The sequence below is a fragment of the Ostrea edulis genome, chromosome 10 (genome assembly GCF_947568905.1).
Source record: "Ostrea edulis chromosome 10, xbOstEdul1.1, whole genome shotgun sequence".
Classification (NCBI taxonomy): domain Eukaryota; kingdom Metazoa; phylum Mollusca; class Bivalvia; order Ostreida; family Ostreidae; genus Ostrea; species Ostrea edulis.
In genome coordinates this window covers 17,142,878-17,163,576 of record NC_079173.1, presented here as the reverse complement: position 1 = coordinate 17,163,576, position 20,699 = coordinate 17,142,878, and the positions used below count along the sequence as shown (strand labels likewise).

Sequence of the window (20,699 nt, the reverse complement as noted above, 5' to 3'; positions counted from 1 at the left end):
AGCAGGTGCCACATATATTCATGTCAAAACACACCAACATAATAATGAAGTGCTATGACACACCTTACACCCCTTTCAAGAAATCATTTGAATGTACAAAAGTATACATCTATGTGACTTTTACTACAGAGTTCAGTGCTTAATTACCGGTAGCAATCGAAACATGAAAGTAGAGTTCAGTTTTTGTAATTAATAATGAGATTGATTTGAATTCAAAATCAGATTGTAGAGAATGTGAATCATAACAAGTCAGATAAAAACAATTGAAAGCAAACTTTAGGAAGTTATTTAGAAATGTTCATTATACATGTACAAAATTAATAACTTTGAATATGAATGCAGTTTATCGATAAGAGGGGAAGTAAGGCATGTGTTAACATGAAAGTTGTAAAGTCCATGTTACAAGTACAAGGAGATATACCAACATCCAAAAGCCCAGAAAAGTTTCTATTGAGTCCATGTGGCACACAAAAACACAGTTATTATTTACATACATACTATTTCAATCTTCTACGAGTTTCATAAAACATGAATGATAATACACACATATTTTGAAAACTGACATAATAAAAGAGAGTAAAATATGTACACGGATCTATTATTATGTAGTGATTGTTTGTGATATGTAAATTGAATTAAAAACAAGATGTGCATGGGCCACCAGAGGTGGGATAAGGTGCCTAGGAGGATTAAGCACCACCTGTCGACCAGTCACATCCGTCGTGAACCCTATATGTGGTGTTGAGTGCTGGACGGACCACAGATGTGTCATTTCCAAACTGGACCTACATGTAGATGTCAAACGTAGACCTCAAGGGAAGAAAACCTAAAGTGTATTACGACAATCAACTTGCCTCTGACTTCTACACCCAACTCAACAATATCGTATTTGACAAAGATTGTGCTGAAGGTAACTGGACAAAGTTCAGAGACATTGTCCATACTACATCAATTGAGCTTCTTGGCCCAACTGAACACAAAGATCAGGACTGGTTTGATGAAAATGATGAGTAAATCAGTGTCATGCAAAAAAAGAACTCACTACACCAAGCCTACATTCGGGACCCACAGTCAACATCCAAGAAAAGAAAGATGCCTTCTCCAACATCAGGTGCACCGTTCAAACAAAGTTACGCCAGATGCAGGAGCAACAGAAATACAGCAGTTTACAGATATGCACGACTTCAAACGTTTCTACGGGTCCATGAAAACAGTCTATGGTCCTCAAGTATCCGGTACGGGATATCCCCTCTCTTGAGTTAAGACGGCTTGACACTGATCACAGACCGTGAACACATTCTTGAAAGATGGGCAGAACATTTCAACTTCATTCTTGATTGATTGATTGATTTTTTATGTTTCCCGCCACACTCAACAATTTTTCAGTTATATGGTGGCGCCCAGTTTTTGTTAGTGGAAGAGAGAATCCAGATACAATGCACCTGGGAAGAGGCCACCGACCTTCCGAAAGTAAACTGGGAAACTTTCTCACTTACCGGCGCGAGCAGAATTCGAACCCGCGCCGACAGAGGTGAGAGGCCGTGTGATTTTGAGCGCGATGCTCTAACCACTCGGCTACGGAGGCCCCCCAACTTCATTCTTAACCAACCATCATCCATAAATGACGAAGCTATAGACCGTATTCCACTAGTACCGACTGACAAAACTATGGATAATTAATCTTCTATGCAAGAAATCCAAAAGGCCATCAATCATTTTTCCTGTGGTAAATCACCAGGTTTAGATGCTATCCCAGCCAAAATCTACAATCCGGTAGAGACTTACTGACACAGAAATTACTGGATTTGTTTGTGTCCTTCTGGAAAGAGGGTTCCCTACCACAGGAATACAATGATGCTTCCATTGTGATTTGTTTGTTTGATATTCGTAGGATTGGTTAACTATTATATATACGTAATTAAATAGTGTGTGGATGGCGAGGTGATTGCTATCATGACATACCTAAAACAAAAGCACAAATGTATGATATAAATGCTTTATTTACTGTCTAATTATAAACGTACTATATTTCCGAACAACTGCTCAAAATTGCCCCATCAGATATGAAAGTAAACCCCATATTCAATCGGTTGTAAAATTACGACTAATTCAAACACGACTTGTTTACTACAGCGATGCATAAATTTGCCTTTAGGTGGCTATAAACTGGAAACGAAATGACGAAAGCAAAATTTAAATGGCGACAATAAGGCGTTCGTATGCTTAGCGCTCTACAGATGAGCTCCGAATGTCTTTCAAATCTGCGTGCGTTGGTTTGTCTATTAATTTTCCTGCAACACTGATTTATCTTATTTTTATTTTTTATTTTCGTATTTAAAAAAGAATTCAGAAATACATGCAATTAGACAAGCTAAACCACGAAACAAGAAAAAAAGTTTAATAACACTAATTCACGGTGAAAACTTACTCGTTGAGGATTTTCATATTCGTACTCCCTGTTATTTATTAGCTCTCCGGTGCTCCGGGCAATGAATCGATATTTGATTTTCTTAACACCACTGTGGGGATCTGTAGCACCAAGGATCTGAATTCTGCAAATCAAACACAAATTTACTTTCAGAAAATTCAGAAAACTAGTAACAAAATAATGATTCGTATTTTCTAATATGCTTTTAATCAAGTTATCCCTGTAATCTAAACATTGGGCTCGCACCTGCTGGAAAAATCCATTTTATCCACACCCACATTTTTCTGCAACGTAGGACTGCTTGCGAACGGAGGGGAAGAGTCGTAATGTAGGACCATTCGTTCCACTTTAGTGTTTTCAAGTATATCATATGCTTTCACCCAAACAGTCAGGGACTGTCCATCGGATAGCTGTTGGTTTAAAGATATATGGAAAGACGTTTCATGAAGATTTTGATTCTGGTATGAGGAAGCATTAAGATGGTCTTTGCCGATGTAGTAAGCTACGTCATATTTTATAATTCCTCGTTCATTCATTATGGCGTCTCTGGTTCTCGTCCCTTCAGTGTCATCATGTGAATCGGGTATTCTCTTGTAGCCATCACGATCACCTCCATCGCTCAGAGAAGGTGGGAAAAGTTTAATACGATTTAAGTATTTCCCGTTTTCATGTTGAACATTGGCAAAGTGATTTCTCCAGGTGATATTGACGGTTTGGGGATTTTGAATTTGCCACTCGAAGTATACCCCTGGGTTGCCAGACGTAGCATGTATTAAATGAGTAGGATCTGACGTAACGATGGAGTCTGGGTCATAAATAACGAACCGCCGCGCATAGGCGGAATTGTTCGCTCGGTCATTCACCTCCAGAATCCAGGAATAGACACCAGGCTGTGATGGTCTGAAAGTAAACGTGTGTTCTCCGCCCTCTGTTGTTTCTTTAAATTCTGTTATACTGAGGGGGACAGGATTTGGAACTAAGTCAGTGTACGGCTATTTGAGGTTTCCTAACCCGTCTGGTTCCAACTTGAAAACCTCCAGGGCGTATCGTGCAACTTTAGAGAGTTCATCCCGCCATCCCTTCCAGCTGAGCTGAATAGCTGTCTAAGAAAAAGGAATAGCCCAATTTTAAGCTGTATGAACCGATGTTCATTTATTATTTTTGTACATAATTACTTTAAAGCAGATTAATTACTTTATAAAGTTATTAACTTTCCCTTAATTACATGCTTGAACACATCTGCATGTAAAAGAAAACAGTGAGAATATTATTTAGAAAGTAAATATAGTGTGGTACATATATAAATCATCCCATAAATTATACATTGTTAGACGTTCATAAATAGATCCACGCGCTTCAGTTAAATCCCAACATGATGTATTAACTCATGCGCAACTTTCTAGTTTTAAGACTGAAAGAGCGTAAAAGAGGTATTTGATATTCTTATTTATATTAAACTTATGGCACGGTACTGTTGTAACAAAATACACAATTTTACACAGACAAGACCACCAAGGATCTGAAAGTTTGAACTGGTCACGTGATTGTCACTTGAAATGGCAGAGTGACGCGGTTTTGTAAACATCGATTTAAAATCACATAATTTTGGTTAAAACGGGTGAAATAATGCATGATATGTTATACAACCTCATAACTACATATACGTGCGATGATTTAATATCGTTTTTACGAAATGGAAAAAAATATTGTAATTCCGACCATACAGCTTTAATTAATTACACTTATATCAACTTTATAAACTTTGCACAGGATTTATCTTTAATAACTTCAATTTTCATTACAATACATATGCAACCTCGAAACAAACTCGATACAGCAAAATGTATCGCACTACACACAATATATATTAGGAATAATATGTTTACGGTGGGGCAAGCGCAACCAGTGTATACTTTTATATATAGATTTATCCATAATTGGCACATAGTATCAGATAATTCAAAAGTTATCCAGATGTGTCTTGCAAAGCGACGTTAGACATTTGGTCCGTCTATTCATTCAACGCGAAGCCTTGAATTATGACGTCATATTAAGCTTCGTTGTATTCAACAACAATAAAACGTACGAGATGTCAAACTATTATATTTGCCCAATCGGTTATATGGAACACACATAGTTTGAAATGAATGCAAGGTGAAGATAACGAACAGTGATCAATCTCATAACTCCTACAAGCAATACAAAATAGATAGTTGGGCAAACACGGACCCCTGGACACACCAGAGGTGGGATCAGGTGCCTAGGAGGAGTAAGTATCCCCTGTTGACCGGTCACACCCGCCGTGAGCCCCATATCCTGATCAGGTAAACGGAGTTATCCGCAGTCCAAATCAGTGTGCCAAGAACGGCTTAACAATCGGTATGAAACACGTCAGACAGCATTTGACCCAATGCGAGGTCGTATTGACGAACTAGATCGTTATAACAACCATAGAATTTGCGAAATGCTGACTTCAATCGAGACTGTTGAAATCCCTGTACCATCAACTTGTTTGTCAGTAGCTTACCTCGATTTAAAAACTGACTATACCAAATGCAAAAAACAGGCACCGTGCACGTATCAAATTTGTATACAATTTACTCATTATGCCATTTTTATAGTAAATTCAATATTGAAATGGATAATTGGTTCTTTTCTACACATATTTAGCTTTTGAGAGTTTTGAACAACCATGTTGTCCAGATGTCACCTTTCTCATATTTCATTGGTCGAATTTATAACATTGAAATTTTATGAAATTTGTTAGTGAAAATGTAAAATGATAAATGCATTCCACATTGAGTAGATAGGTCGTTACTTAACTTCAATGACTCAGTCTTTAATAAATTTGTTATCAGAATTCAATATTACAAATGTGTGTAATATGGATTGCCTAACGGTTACGGAGGATAAATGCTAAACAATGTGTGTTTATGATACATTGATGTATGGCAGCGAAGTATTTTTCGAGTTTTTCGAAAGAATTTAGAACTCCTAGGTTAAGAGGTCACAAATTTTGGTACCAAAAGAAAGGTCTTGTCCAAGGAAAATTGACTGACAGATCGACAGTAACTTTGACATTTTAAATTGGTTACATGTTTATCAGATTTAGAATTGCATGCACTGTATACAAATGTTTCTATGATAATGGCAGTCCAGTGTACTTAAAGAAATGTTGAGCATTACGTAATACATCCGTTCTCTCTCAAGGATGCCAAACTTGCACTGTTTGCTTTGAATAATTGGGAATTGATTGTTACTTCTAAAAAGATAATTCCTGTTTCTATCATAAAATTGAGGACGTCTGAAACAGCAAGCACAAAAGGTTCCAGAAGGAAATGCTGCACCTGTATTGGACAGACAGAGGGACAAGAGGACAGTGACAGTAGTGATGAACATGATGATGGTGGTGATGGAGACGGAAATAGTGAACCCAGGAACTTGGGGAGAAGAACTTTCACAATTTTGTCTGTGTAGTCCATCCTTAAACAAGGCCAGGATACCAGACCTAGAAATAATTTGACTAGAAAGAAGGAATGCATAAACATTTGGAAAATACTGGACACTAGAGGCACATGGCAGCATCTAAGATGCATCCAACGTAAACGTCATGCCTTATCAAGGCATAATGAACATGATGTGTGGACACTTCGTGAAATTATGCCTTCCAGTGTCCTTTGCCTTGTTCGGTCCTTTATCCAAATCCAGAGGGAGTTTCTTACATGGGACACAAATGGTACATGTATTATTTGATATGAATATAAAAATGATCATAAGTGCTTAATAATTCATTGCACTGTGATGCACTTTGAGAAACTACAGACTTGTGTACAATGCATGATGTCCATTTCCGCATCAGAGTTAGCATTTCTAAACCATTTCCTAACTCCCATGTTGTACACAAACACTTCACACGAGATGTTTTATTTTCATAATTGAACATGCGTGAATTCAACTCTAGTGTTGCTAGAGTTGCTTTAATCGATTTCACCCTTGATGTTTTCCAAAAATAAAGTGTTGCGTGATATTTAACTAACGTCACGAGAAATTACGATGGGAATTTACGGTAGCTCAGTCACAGTCAACATATCGATTATATCGTTATTGTGGTTAACCGTAACAATTGTAATTATACTTCTGAATTTGAGGTGCAATTTTACCGTACAATTATAGTGCATTTTACTATGAAAGCCCTGAACCTAGTTGCAAAGTCTAGCTGTTGACCTGTAGCTCTCTTGGGTGAGCGCGAGGAGAAGGGTTAGACATTGTGCTAAGTATACCCAATTCGCTCTCCACGGAAGATACATTTATATTATATATAAATATTTAGAATTGCGGAGTACGAGTTTGAGACTTTTGTTAAAATTCAAAAGTAAGTAGAGCAATTGGTATTTGAAACCAATATCTAACAGCCAAAGATCATCATTGAATCTTCTAGAAAAAAGTCAACTAGTACCTTTGTCACATCTTTGGCTATATGCAACATCTTGGCATCAGAACTAGGACAATTACCAAACTCAGAACAATGTACAGGTGTCTCTGTGTCAAATTTTATATTAACTTCCTTTGTGTTTTCCCGACCTTGATAGTACTGTTTGGATCCGCCAGGGCTGAGAATTCGGAACCCTCCATTTTTTGCTCTGAATACAACATTATATCTGAAATACATAGAGAAGATAGCTTCTATCCCAGTACATTTACAATGTGTCTTAGAAGTTTATATCCAGAACACCCATCCCCACAACCCGGTCGATTTTCTAGATCTTCCAACGCAGCTCATTATACAAAATTCTTGTCAAATTTTGTTACCACCTTCAAACAAATTTAACTCGCATACTATGAAATGTGAAGATAACGAACAGTGATCAATCTCATAACTCCTACAAGCAATACAAAATAGAGAGTTGGGCAAACACGGACCCCTGGACACACCAGAGGTGGGACCAGGTGTCTAGGAGGAGTAATCATCCCCTGTCGATCGGTCACACCCGCCATGATTCCTATACCTTTATAACGTAGAGTTATCTGTAATCAAAATTAGTATATCCGATTTTCATGAATCTCACCTGAATGAAATATCTATATAGCATATTCAAAAAAATATATTCAAAAATTATATTGTGATCTTGGTTGCTATGGAAACAATTTTATCAAATTTGGCTATTTTCTAGAATTTGGTAGATTTTGCACAAAGGTTCAATATAAACTTTTATGATGGAAGAACATTCATGATTGATAGATTGATTGATTCTTGTTTAACGTCCCTCTCGAGAGTTTTTCACTCATATGGAGAAGTCGCCAGGACCGGTGAAGGGCTTCAAGTTTAGGCCTATGCTCGGCGCTTACGGCCATTGAGGAGTGAGGGTTCGTAAACGTGCCACACCTACTGTGACACGGGTCATCCGTTTTTTAAGGTCATCTCCGAGGACCCGTGACATTCACACCTGATGCCGAGCGTTTAGCAAAGGAACTGTCACTTCCTGTTTTGACGACTTAGGTCCGTCGCGACCGGGATTCCAATCCCGACCTTCCACATGCGGGGTGAACACTCTACCTCTAGACCACCGCGGCGGTGCATGATGTATGATAAAATAAAATTTACTTGAAAATAATGTGAAATTCAAGTTTGCTGTCTTGTGATATTTTGTTACCATAGCAACAATGTGATATCAATCATCTATCAGTACAAATATTTTTTCCACTATAACTTTTACGTTCGTTGAATCTGTGAATAAAAGCATTAGGTTCTTTAATTGGTGAAAACAGTTAGTTATTTTTGCATGAATTCCCAATTTGAAAAGAAAAAAAAAACAATTTTCGTTTCCATGGCAACCAAAATCAATCCTCAATTTGTCAAGATTTAATGTTTAATATCAGTAGCGGCAATTATCAAGATTATATGCTTTGAATGGTCAGAAAATTGTATGCTTCATTGTTATTTCGGATTTCAAACATTTCGGTAGATCGTCGCTGGGGGGACATTGTTTGTTGAAATGCGCGTCTAGTGTGCCAAGGTTGGTGCCGTGCAAGTTTTACATGCTAAATTTCGTCGAAAAATGCATCTCATTTATGTCATATCATGACGAAATGCATGATTTTGTTTCCTTGGAGACACAGCTTAGAATGTAGATTTCCAAACATGTCTCATTGTTAGGCCTATATGATAGAACTAGGTCTAAAGTATGTTGAACAACCATTTATATATTTCATTCTGAATGTAGGAATTTTTATCCATCATTCAAATTTGCCTCTAAATTAGCTTTATCAGAAAGTATCAAACAACCCTCTTTTCTCGACAAAAAGAAAACATAATAGTAATATCTAAATGTTTAACCAAATATCAAACTAAATACCGAAAATGCTGCATATTATCATTTTATAATGATTTTATATGAAGTCGAACAACTATATCCAGCATAGCTGAATTAAAAAATGTCATTTTTCATGTACAAGTTGCATAGCAACCAAATTATGATGATTTTACATTAGTTGTGTCACATTAAGTCGATGTACCAAATTTCAAAAATCGATGACAGTGCGTGCCGGACCCCTGATATAAATGTTTCAGTGGTTACAGAGAATAAATCTTAAGAAGTAAGAGAATGAGGCATTTTCAATGAGCATTTTTTCGCATTCGGAGAAAAATTCGTTATAAGGGAAGAGAATATTGAGAACAACGAAGGTACTCCAACTGTATTCAGAAGGCCTATACGATATTTAATTCTTATAGTAAATGATTTATGATTATGCAAAAGGTACAGTTCAAAAATATAATTTTACCTTCATTATAACAAAAATCTCAAACTTGTGTTCCCCAATTCAAAATTTTAACGTTTCCTGTATTAACTGCAGAAATGTACCTTCCGTATAATCATACATTTAAACACAATTATATATTAAAGAGTATAATTCATGCGGATATCTTATTTCTGCATTTACTTATTATAAGATGTAATAAAATCAAGCAACAATTATAATCTAAATTATGAATATGAACCCATATCATCATTATTCTCCGATTAAAGTGCAGTATATACATATGTACATATACAAATGTACATGTACAATGAAACAGGGACAATAACTTTGAACAGCAAATGATGTCTTAGTACACCGTACATGTTTACATGTCTATACACTGCACCAAATTACTTGGTACACAATACTACACATACGTATCTCCGGAGTCGAATCGAATATTGAAATCACTAATGCTGGCATTGCATCGGTAGAGTCTGTCGTGTATAGGGTAGTCGTTGCCAACTCCAGAACAGGTTAAAGTTTTTTTGGTATTTCTCTACAACAAAAAAAGATATTAATTTATATGTATACTTGTCAGTAGTCCCAGACAGTTCTCGCGTTATCACATATCTATAGTTCTGCTATATGTTGCATGGCAACCATCCTTTGGGTGTATCTACAACAGAATTTTAAGAATGGTCGAATTTGTTATATTTTTAAGGCTTTGTTTCATATATTTATTTATCACACAACAGTACTATTCCCAGGTTCATAACACGGGTTCAGTAAAACGATATGAACCCGTAGCACATGTTCATAATTATGCAAATTAGGTTGGTCAATCATTCATACATAAACAAAACAACATGTCATCCTTTGAAATTGTGAACATTGACGGAAACAGACTTTGGTTTGTCACCAAGGTTGTTCCAAGAGGATTTTGTGTCAAGCTTCTTCAAACCGTGACGTACATGTAGCAACGACGTCACAATCAAATTGAAAGCAAACTATTTCTGTAATATTCGGGTTGTGAAATAGACAGTTAATATTGGAATGTGCGCTTAATGATAGCTGTGTGATAAATAGAATCTTATACTCGTGTTTATGACATATGAAATTTATAAAATTCGTTACCGGATTTGAATATTTCCCTCGGCAAGGCTCAGTAAATATTAAATCCGGTAACTCATTTCATAAATTTCATATGTCATGAGCACTCGTTCAAGATCCTTTATTTCAAATCCATTGAAATGGTGACCATTGAAGACACCCCTTTTTATGAGATATGTGGATTTAGATTACTTGTGACTTTTGCAGTCACCAGAAGTTTCGCAAATTCTATGGTCGTTGTAACGATCTAGTTCGTCAATACGACTGTACATGTTTTTAAATCGAGGTAAGCTACTGACAAACAAGTTGATGGTACAGGGATTTCAACAGTCTCGGTTGGGGTCAGCGTTTCGCAAATTCTATGGTCGTTGTAACGATCTAGTTCGTCAATACGACCTCGCATTGGGTCAAATGATGTCTGACGTGTTTCGTGCCGGTTGTTGAGCCGTTCTTGGCACGCTGGTTTTGGCTGCGGATGGCTCCGTTTGCCTGGTCGGGATGTGGGGCTCACGTCGGGTGTGGCCGGTCGGCGGGGGATGCTTGCTCCTCCTGGGCGCCTGATCCCGCCTCTGGTGTGTCCAGGGGTCCGTGTTTGCCCAACTATCTATTTTGTATTGCTTGTAGGAGTTATGAGATTGATCACTGTTCGTTGTCTTCACCTTGCATGTATATGAAAAGTGAAGATAACGAACAACGACCAATCCCACAACTTCCATATATAACATTCTGATATGTATATATATATATAGACGCCTTCGGACGGGTGAGATAACTGTTGTACCCGTGCGGTGAAAAGAACCTGGAGTAGTAGTTATACTTCTGGACCAAATTTTCTTTTTCAATAGATGTCTATAGCAAAACAGAGGTTTCTGTACCAGAAATACTACTATAGATTCACACTTCAATTGAAATAAGTCAAGATATTTTTCTCTATTGCACAGCTTACCTGCACCTACAAGATTTGTAAGACGAGCTTTTATATCCGCCTCCGAAATTCCTAGATCATACTGATCAATGTAACTCGGCTTCTCCGGCAGAAACAGCGTATCAGAACTAAATATGGACTGAAAAGTGAAATATATTCTGTTGGCATCCCTGCGATTCGTCCAAAACGTTTCCACGTTGTTTGGACTCATTGCTGAATCAATAGTCATGTTATATATGACCATATTTTGAACCTGATGGTAATATTCTAATTCCAATGTGCTCTGTTCAATGCTCGGCTTATACGCTTCATCTGTTGGATCTACAACGTTTAAGAAAGATGGGTTATTTCAATATAAAGTCTATCTTTCTTAATCATATCAGTAAAAGTTTTCAAAAGATTGAATCTTTGTCATACAATTGAGACAGTTTCCGGTTCCGGAGGTTTGTGGGCTAAAATTGTTGATACATTGACATGTGTTACTTCCGGTACAGTAACCAGGATAGCAGGGCAGCAGGTGCGAACAGGCAGCAACTGAAAAATAAAAAAAATCAATAATCAGTTTTCATTTTATCATTGAAATATATATGTATGATATTAAGCAATATTGTATGTTTGATGAAAATGATGACGATGATGATATTGATGACAGCTGACCTTAACCAAATGAGTTTCAAATCAAAATAACCGATTTGTAAAACGTTAACACTTACTCTCAGAGCAGTAGCTTCCTGTGAATCCTGCCTTGCACTGACATATCCCCGGGCTGATACATTCTCCTCTCGCACTCCCTCCACAGTCATAAGGACAGATGGCTTTTGTGAGAAATAAAGAAAGGATCTGAGTTCCGTATCGTGCATGAATATTGTCACCTAATACACAGAGTGAAATAAGTTCTTATAATCACCTCTATATATATTGTCATCTTATACACAGAGTAAAATAATTTCTTATAGTTACCTCTATATATATTGTCATCTTATACACAGAGTGAAATAATTTCTTATAGTCACCTCTATATATATTGTCATATAATACACAGAGTGAAATAATTTCTTATAGTTACCTCTATATATATTGTCATCTTATACACAGAGTGAAATAATTTCTTATAATCACCTCTATAAATATTGTCATCTTATACACAGAGTAAAATAATTTCTTATAGTTACCTCTATATATATTGTCATCTTATACACAGAGTGAAATAATTTCTTATAGTTACCTCTATATATATTGTCATCTTATACACAGAGTGAAATAATTTCTTATAGTTACCTCTATATATATTGTCATCTTATACACAGAGTGAAATAATTTCTTATAATCACCTCTATAAATATTGTCATATAATACACAGAGTGAAATAATTTCTTATAGTTACCTCTATATATATTGTCATCTTATACACAGAGTGAAATAATTTCTTATAATCACCTCTATAAATATTGTCATCTAATACACAGAGTGAAATTATTTCTTATAGTCTCCTCTATAAATATTGTCATGTAATGCAGAGAGTAAAATAATCTCTTGTAGTCCCTTCTATAAATATTGTCATGTAATGCAGAGAGTAAAATAATCTCTTGTAGTCCCTTCTATAAATATTGTCATGTATTACAGATAATAAAATTATTTTTATAGTCTTCTCTATAAATAATGCCATGTATTACAGAGAAAAATAATTTCTTATCGTCTCCTTTATAATTGTCATTTTTACAAATCTAGCAAACACGTAAATGGACAGATGAATTTAATTAGATTGCTTAAATCTAATTAAATTCATCTGTCCATTTACTACGTACTTCACTATTGATACTAAGGTACGCAGTGAACGAAAACCCGAACAAATGATTTTACATGTACATGTAAACATGTAATTAGATTGTTAAGTCTTCCAATTTCACCAGTCTGTATTTGGAAGTCTGAATTCAAGCTACAGATACATTTACATATACATACGCCGTCACTCACTTATATCCTATTTATGGTTATTGTATACTTACTTATATTGCACACATACATACATATGTATATTACATGTACACACTTACCTACTACTATAGTGTATTGTATTTACTATATATTGCACATTTACGTTCTTTTGCACCGTTACCTATTTCATTTCAAACTTACAGATATTGCACACACACAAATATTTCTGCACTTAATTATCTTGCAAACTGTATCCATATTGCACACTAGCATATATTACATACTTGCATATACCGGTAATGCACTCTTATGTATACTACACACTTATCTATATAACACACTTACGTATATTGCACATGTAAGTATATTACACATTTATCTATATCGCACTGCACACTTATAGAGATTGCACACTTAGGTAAATTCTACACTTACCGACATTGCATTGCACACTTACTTATATTGCACATTTGCATATATTGCACGCTTATCTATATTGCACACTTAGCTATATTGCACACTTACGTATACTGCACACTGTACCTATATTGAGCACTTACCTATATTGTACACTTGCATATGTTGCACAATTACCAATATTGCATATTGCATGTTTTGGTTCCAGCTGCCAAAGCTTGTAGCAACAGTCTTTGTTTGAAAGGCTCATTAATACAACTGTATTTTAAACGAACTTGGCATTAATTCCACAATTGGTAATCATACTTATACTCCAACTACCCTTTCAAAAGATGAAATTTTTCAAACTCATGCTTCAGTTTTAGACAAATTTAAAATTCCAGTCAATTCGATAGATTAATGTTAGTTACCGTACCTATACTGGAATCCTATTCTTCATAAAAACCCTTACAAGCAGAGATACATTGCTGGATCCAGTAAATATTCTACCAAGCCCTTGCATTTGCTCTTCACATAAATATTAACAGCTGTGAAGGAGAAATTTCAAACGTATTGTGTCACAACATATGTCAGAAGTGGTGTAAATGAAATGTAGATTCTACAAATAGGGCACCGTAAATACCGGTATATGATAACCCCGCATACATTATTGATACAGGAATTTGAACAAGTAAGAAAAGATTATCCACAAATGATTTCGTCGGAGTTGCAATAACAACGTATTTTGCATTAAACAAATCCAAGGGCTGTAACTCTTTCAAAAATAGAGGGGCTGCATTCCCATTATACTATGTACAGCTCAACATTGGGATCTTTCTTTGTACCAATTTTCATCAAAAGCCCCTAACGGGGTTAAGGAGCAATTACAAAGACAATGTTAAATCGACAAACGGACAGATGAAAAGACAGACGGACGACAGCGGTATTACATAATACGCCGCGTTTTTTATGCGGGCGTATGGAAATTCTAAATGCCTTTTAGTGACTTTGAAATCACGAAAATTTTCTCAAATCAACAACATCAAAACGTACGACTTTTCAACACTTTACACGACCACGCCTCATGATGATGTATTAAAGACGAGACTTTTTGTCATCATAGACAGTTGCTTTTTCAACAAAAATGGGAAAAGGTAATACATTTATTCATATGTAGTGATCAATCATCCAAATAATTACTTTGTTCAACACCACTCTGATTACACGCACAAGTAGTCTGAAGTTGAATTAAAAATATGCCCGAGTTCCTCATTGACAATATCTTCGTAGTCTTTGTTGATCAAGTTTTTCAACAGCCAGTTGGAATTCCAATGGGCACGAATTCTGCTACTTTGTTAGCTGACCTGTTTTTGTATTACTATAAAGCTGAGTTTATTCAAAAGCTTCTACATGAGAAAAAGTGTCTTATAGCCTTCAGCTCAACATTTAGATTTTTTGACGACATTTCGTCTATTAACAATATACTTAAATCATTAAAACAGGTAGTAATAGTTCGATAGCCAAACGCTCGGCATCAGGTGTGAATGTCACAGTTCCTCGATGATGATCGTAAAAACAGATGCCTCGTGTCATAGTAGGTGTGGCACGCTAAAGAACCCTCACTGCGCAATGGCCGTAAGCGATGAGATCGGCATAAATTTGAAGCTCTTCGCCGGTATTGGTGACGTCTCCATATGAGTGAAAAACTCTCGAGAGGGGCGTTAAACATGATACACTCAATCAATCATTTAAATGTCGATTCTATATATCCCTATGGACTCGAGATAAAAAAAAAAAAAACTTTAAGGAGTCCTCCACATCTGCTCGTACCTAGATATTTCATTGGATATGGAAAACTAACCACACAACTTTATTACAAACTGGGTTATTTCAGCTTCTCCATCGTGAACTTCCAAAATTATGTACGAAGATCCCATTATCACCAGCATATGATGTTTATATCTCTCAATTGATTTGATTCGCAAGAGCCTGTTCGGCGTATGTTCAGATTTTAAGTCGAGGTAGGTTACTCACAAACAAGTTGATGTTAAAGGGGTTTCAACAGTCTCATTTAGTAAGCATTTTGCAAATTATATGGTCGTTATATTGACCTAGCTTGCGAATATAGTCTATCATTGGGTCAAATGCTGTCTGACATGTTTCATTTCAATTGTTAGGCCGTTCATGGCACACTGATTTTGACTACGGATTGCTGTATTTACCTGGTCAAGATATGGGGCTCATGACGGGTGTAACCAGTCTACAGGGGATGATTATTCCTTCTAATCACCTGATCCCACCTCCATGGCATATCCAGGAGTCTGTGTTTGCCCAATTCTTTATTTTGTATTCCATATAGGAGTTATAAGATTGATCACTGTTTGTTATCTTCATGCTAACCTATATTGTACACTTAACTTTATTACTCTTATAAACATTGCACACTTACGTACAGTGTAGATGTATATTGCATTGCACTTGTATATATTGCACATTTACATTTATTGCACATTGTGCTTATATTGCACACTTACATATATTGCACTCTTACATATATTGCAGTACACAATTACTAGTTTTGCACACTTACCAATATTCAGCATTTACATATATTGCATTCTTACCTATATTGCTGTACACACCTACCTATATTGCGCACTTACATACATTGAACACTTATGTACACTTACATTTATTATAAACTTACGTATATTACACACTTGGTTTCCATTGTGTTTCCATCCGCTACAACAGTAATATTCTGTTTCTCTGACCTCCACATTAATGTATCCCCAAGCACAACATCTGCAGAAATATTACATTGTTCACTAATGGTCGTTCCATCTTATAACATAGTTTTCTTTCATGTAAGCAATTCAATATTTCAATTGAATTAGGAAATATTCTCACTGGATCTTGCATAAAAAAAAATTTTTAACGTGTATAATTTTTCCAAACTTCTGTATAAAATAGTGCTGAAATGCTTATTAGTCTTGAAAAACCATTGCGTAACTTAGATATGTCCTATTTCACCAAGCCTATAGATAATAAAACGTGTAGACGGTCAGACCTAGCATATAGGTACTGTAACGTGGAGAGGTCATATCTAGACTATATGTACTGTATCGTGTATTGGTCAGACTTAGCCTATAGATACTGTAATATGTAGGGGTGAGATCTGGCCTGTAGATATTTTAACGTGTAAGGGGTCAGACCTAGCCTAGATATATTTTAATGTGTATGGGTCAGACCTAGCCTATAGGTACTATAACGTGTAGGCGGTTAGACCTAGATGAGACGGCGAATCATACCGGATTGTTCAATCGTCTGTGACAATTCGTCATCACCGTTTACAAAACCTATATGCATCTTGTGGCGTTCGGTACCACCCAGCTTGGTCAAGCCAAAACGGGAAAAAATCAAATATGTTTAATTATTTCCCCGGATCGTCCACAATCGTAACTACTCGGCTATTTCCGTAACTTTTTCCCCTAGTGCAAAGAACGAATCAATTCCAAACTATTACTTAAAAGTAAATTTACTCCTGGTGTTTTAGCTGTGTGAACGCATAGCAGAATGCACAAACATGAGCCAATTATTGAAATAATTTATTTTATATAAAACATTGCATAATTTTCTTCAAAATCGGATCATGCCATATATTAGAAAGAACAGTGACTTTCTGCTTTGTCAATAAGTTGAAATATAGTAACATGATAAAGAAAAATCCATTTTCTTTGTCTTCAAAATTTAACCATATTGCTTGGCTAACTTAATACAAACATTACATCAACACACTAGGAATAAAATTTGTGTATGTGTAAAACGTTCACCTATTAGTAAATGGGTATATGTAAACGGGACTTTAGACATGAAAATAAAACGTAGATGCTAGTGTGGTTCGTAAACATTTATATAAAGTAATACAAGCTCTCAGTATTGGTGTCGACAATTTTTGTTGCAAAATTTTGATTTACTATTTCAAAGACAGAAAAAAATGAGGTTTATAAACTTTTGTTAGTAATATTTGTGTTAGTAAATCTATCCTGAGGCTCTCAATGAAGCAAAATTACATTATTGTCTTCCCGTACAAAAATTGATTTCTATAACATGCTATATATTCAATAGAATCGAAATCTTTATTTTGATAAAATCGTAAACTTTAATTTGATTTTATCAATGACTATGGTTAAAGTTACATACAAAACTATCGAAATAACACATTTTTACAAACCAAAATTTTCAGATTAAGAACCACTATAACTTTAATCGGAAATATGTGTGCACCACTTACGCTCTCCATGTGCGGTATCTGCAGCCCCATACCCACACACATTTCATCCTCGTTCTGAAACACAGCTGCTGACTAGTTCTACTGAAAGAAGCAAAATTGAGAATACAATTGGAAATTATTTATATCTAAAAAAAAAAAATGTTTTTATTACAAATGCCCTTTCATGTGCTGGTGAAGATTTTGGATGCTTATCAACTTTTAAGGTAAATCCATACTCGCAGTTTTATCTGATACAAGTTTTAAAAGTGTAGTTATTTCCATTCAGCAGAGTTAAAACTAACAAATCATCAAATAAAATACATCGGTCATCACACTTTTTAAGATGTGAGACGTACATACACAGAATCATATATCACCGTCAGAAAATTGCAATTTTCCTTAAACAGCATTATCAAAATTTCATACAAACTGATTATGATGATATAATAGCATTCATAATAATTTCATGAAACTGTATCTTCACAAAAATATACAAAATATCTGTAAAAATAAAGGAAATCTATCACATAATAGACTTGATAAAGAAATCAATGGAAACAGAGTTATTGCCCTTGGATTCAATATTTTGAAACGTATCATTGATTATTCATCTATAACTTAGACTTTTGAAATATTTTATTTTTAACAAGATTTTTTACAATAACCATAGGAAAAGACTCCAACAAAATTTATGTTCCTATCATGCATAAATCTAAACAAATCATTGAGTTTGCAAAATCTGATGACATCACAGGAGGGTGGAATTACTTTAAGGCATGAACATATGTAATGAAGTTAATTCAGTTTTGCTGATTTAGTGTTTTGTATTTTTCGTTTGTTTCGGCGATAACGCTTTCATAGGAGCAAGTCCAGTCGGATTAGAAGCTGGTCTGTTCATTGAAATGGACGTCTGTGGTGTGAAGGCGAAGATATTGATGGATATGTGTGCGACAGTGTGTCTAATCTCCACTGAAATGCTGCGTAGAATTCCAAAGGAGAACCGACCTAGATTGAGCTCGTTCCGTCGAGACATACTGGATGCTGGTGGCAATTGTCTCCAGATAAGTGGCATGGGAACCTTTCCAGCACAGATAGGTGCCTTCTCTTGTGAACTGGACGGTGTGGTTGCGGAACTGAGCAATGATGGAATAATTGGCCTTGATTACATGCAAGAAAATGGATGCACGATTGATGTGGCAAAGAAGAAAATGTGCATCAGAGGAAAAGAATACAACCTTATAACGAATTGTAGCGCTAAACACTGTGACAACAAATCAAGAGGCAACAAATATATCTTAGTTGTCGCAAATTACTTTTCTAAGGGGACGGAGTGCAGGTACATGTACATCAAATCTAATTTTAACAAAGATTGATCAATTATAAATGGTTATTTCTTACCCAGACCAGGCTTCGGCAAGTCCAAGAATCAAAAGTAAGAGCAAAAGAACACGCATCGCCGTCGACAAACCCCGGAACATCTTATGATCTAGCTCCTTGTGCTGCGTAAATACATGTACCTCTTTTGGTGACGAAAGACCCCGATACTTAATGAATCAACAAGGAAGTTTGGATATTGTCCAGATTTGTAACAAAAAAGCTTATAGAATTGCTATTCTTCAGAGTTGGAGTTACCAAAACTATTCATGCGTTTTATATTTCTCTCCGACCGGTTTTATATGTAAATCTTATACGGTACCAATTTTGATTTAATCGAGACCTTTAATACAAAATTCTTCTCTTTCAGTCTCTAGACGTGTTGTATTACGTAATTAGGTATCAACAATGACACCATTGACAATGTGTATAATCGAATCAAAAACTACCCCAAATTTCCTATTGTGGGTCACCTCTGGCCCCTGGAAACCTACATATGTATTGGGACTCGTTGTTGTCTGTCATCGCCCGTTTTAGCATTATCAATATCTTTTCTGTAAGTACATGACCATTTTTCATAAAAACCTTACCAAATGATCAAACTATGTGTATAATCATTATCTTGTAAAATATCTCAACCACAATTGTTACAGGCCAGCAATTGGGTATAAAAGCAGCCAATCGATGAAAATGGTGGAATATATGAATTTTCTGGTCACATTCAGATTGCAGCACTTATTTTGCAAAAATAAAGATTAAGCTGTTGTATTGAAATTTTAAAATGGGTATGCTTGTTCCCCTTATAACTGTGCATATATTGGCCATATCTATTTTAGATATAAATTCTCATGAAGTTTTAATTTTGGCCTCAAAAATCTGAAGGAGGTCTAAATTTGTATTTCAAACTAGAGATTGGCAGTTTGTGGGTGTGATTATCTTTTGTTATTGTTTACATCGGATGTTGACTTACATATTGCACGAGCATGCTTGTCTAGTTCTAGATAAGGGGGATTGTACCAAAGGAAACATGTAATCAAATCACTGTATAACGTGGAAAAAAAGTACTTACTCATATATCATTGTTAAATCCAGATTTTATTTTTTAATTATATATAATCACATTCCTTTAAAAAATTGGTTAACTTTATAAAAATAACTCATTAGGACTGTTCAGTCTGATCGCTGTTTCAGAGTTGTGCAGGATTGCTGGTACCTTTTCTCGAATAATGTCAAGCATGATGTTTGTCTGATTAAGCAACAATCTCCTAGGCCAGTTGTGTAACTCCCATTGTCTCTCACCAATGATGACAAATGTCCAATTGATCAACCATCACTCTAAAATTACTCTCAATCTGGACTCGTACGTGTGAACATTACAATGTCAAAAGAGACAATCACAGATAGTAGGTCTCCAAATATTATAATGGACAAAGTGTTTCTTAATAATCCTTCAATGCACATGTCCTCCATTGCACAGCTACAATCCCCCCCCCCCTCCCAATTCTTCTCGTAATTGA

The 20,699-nt window shown here is 35.7% G+C and overlaps 1 pseudogene; it reads right to left on the bottom strand.

The window, feature by feature from the left end:
* Nucleotides 1-19,342, bottom strand: part of LOC125665156 (uncharacterized) — a 28,292-nt pseudogene extending 8,950 nt beyond the window's left edge.
* Nucleotides 19,343-20,699: the final 1,357 nt, after the last annotated feature.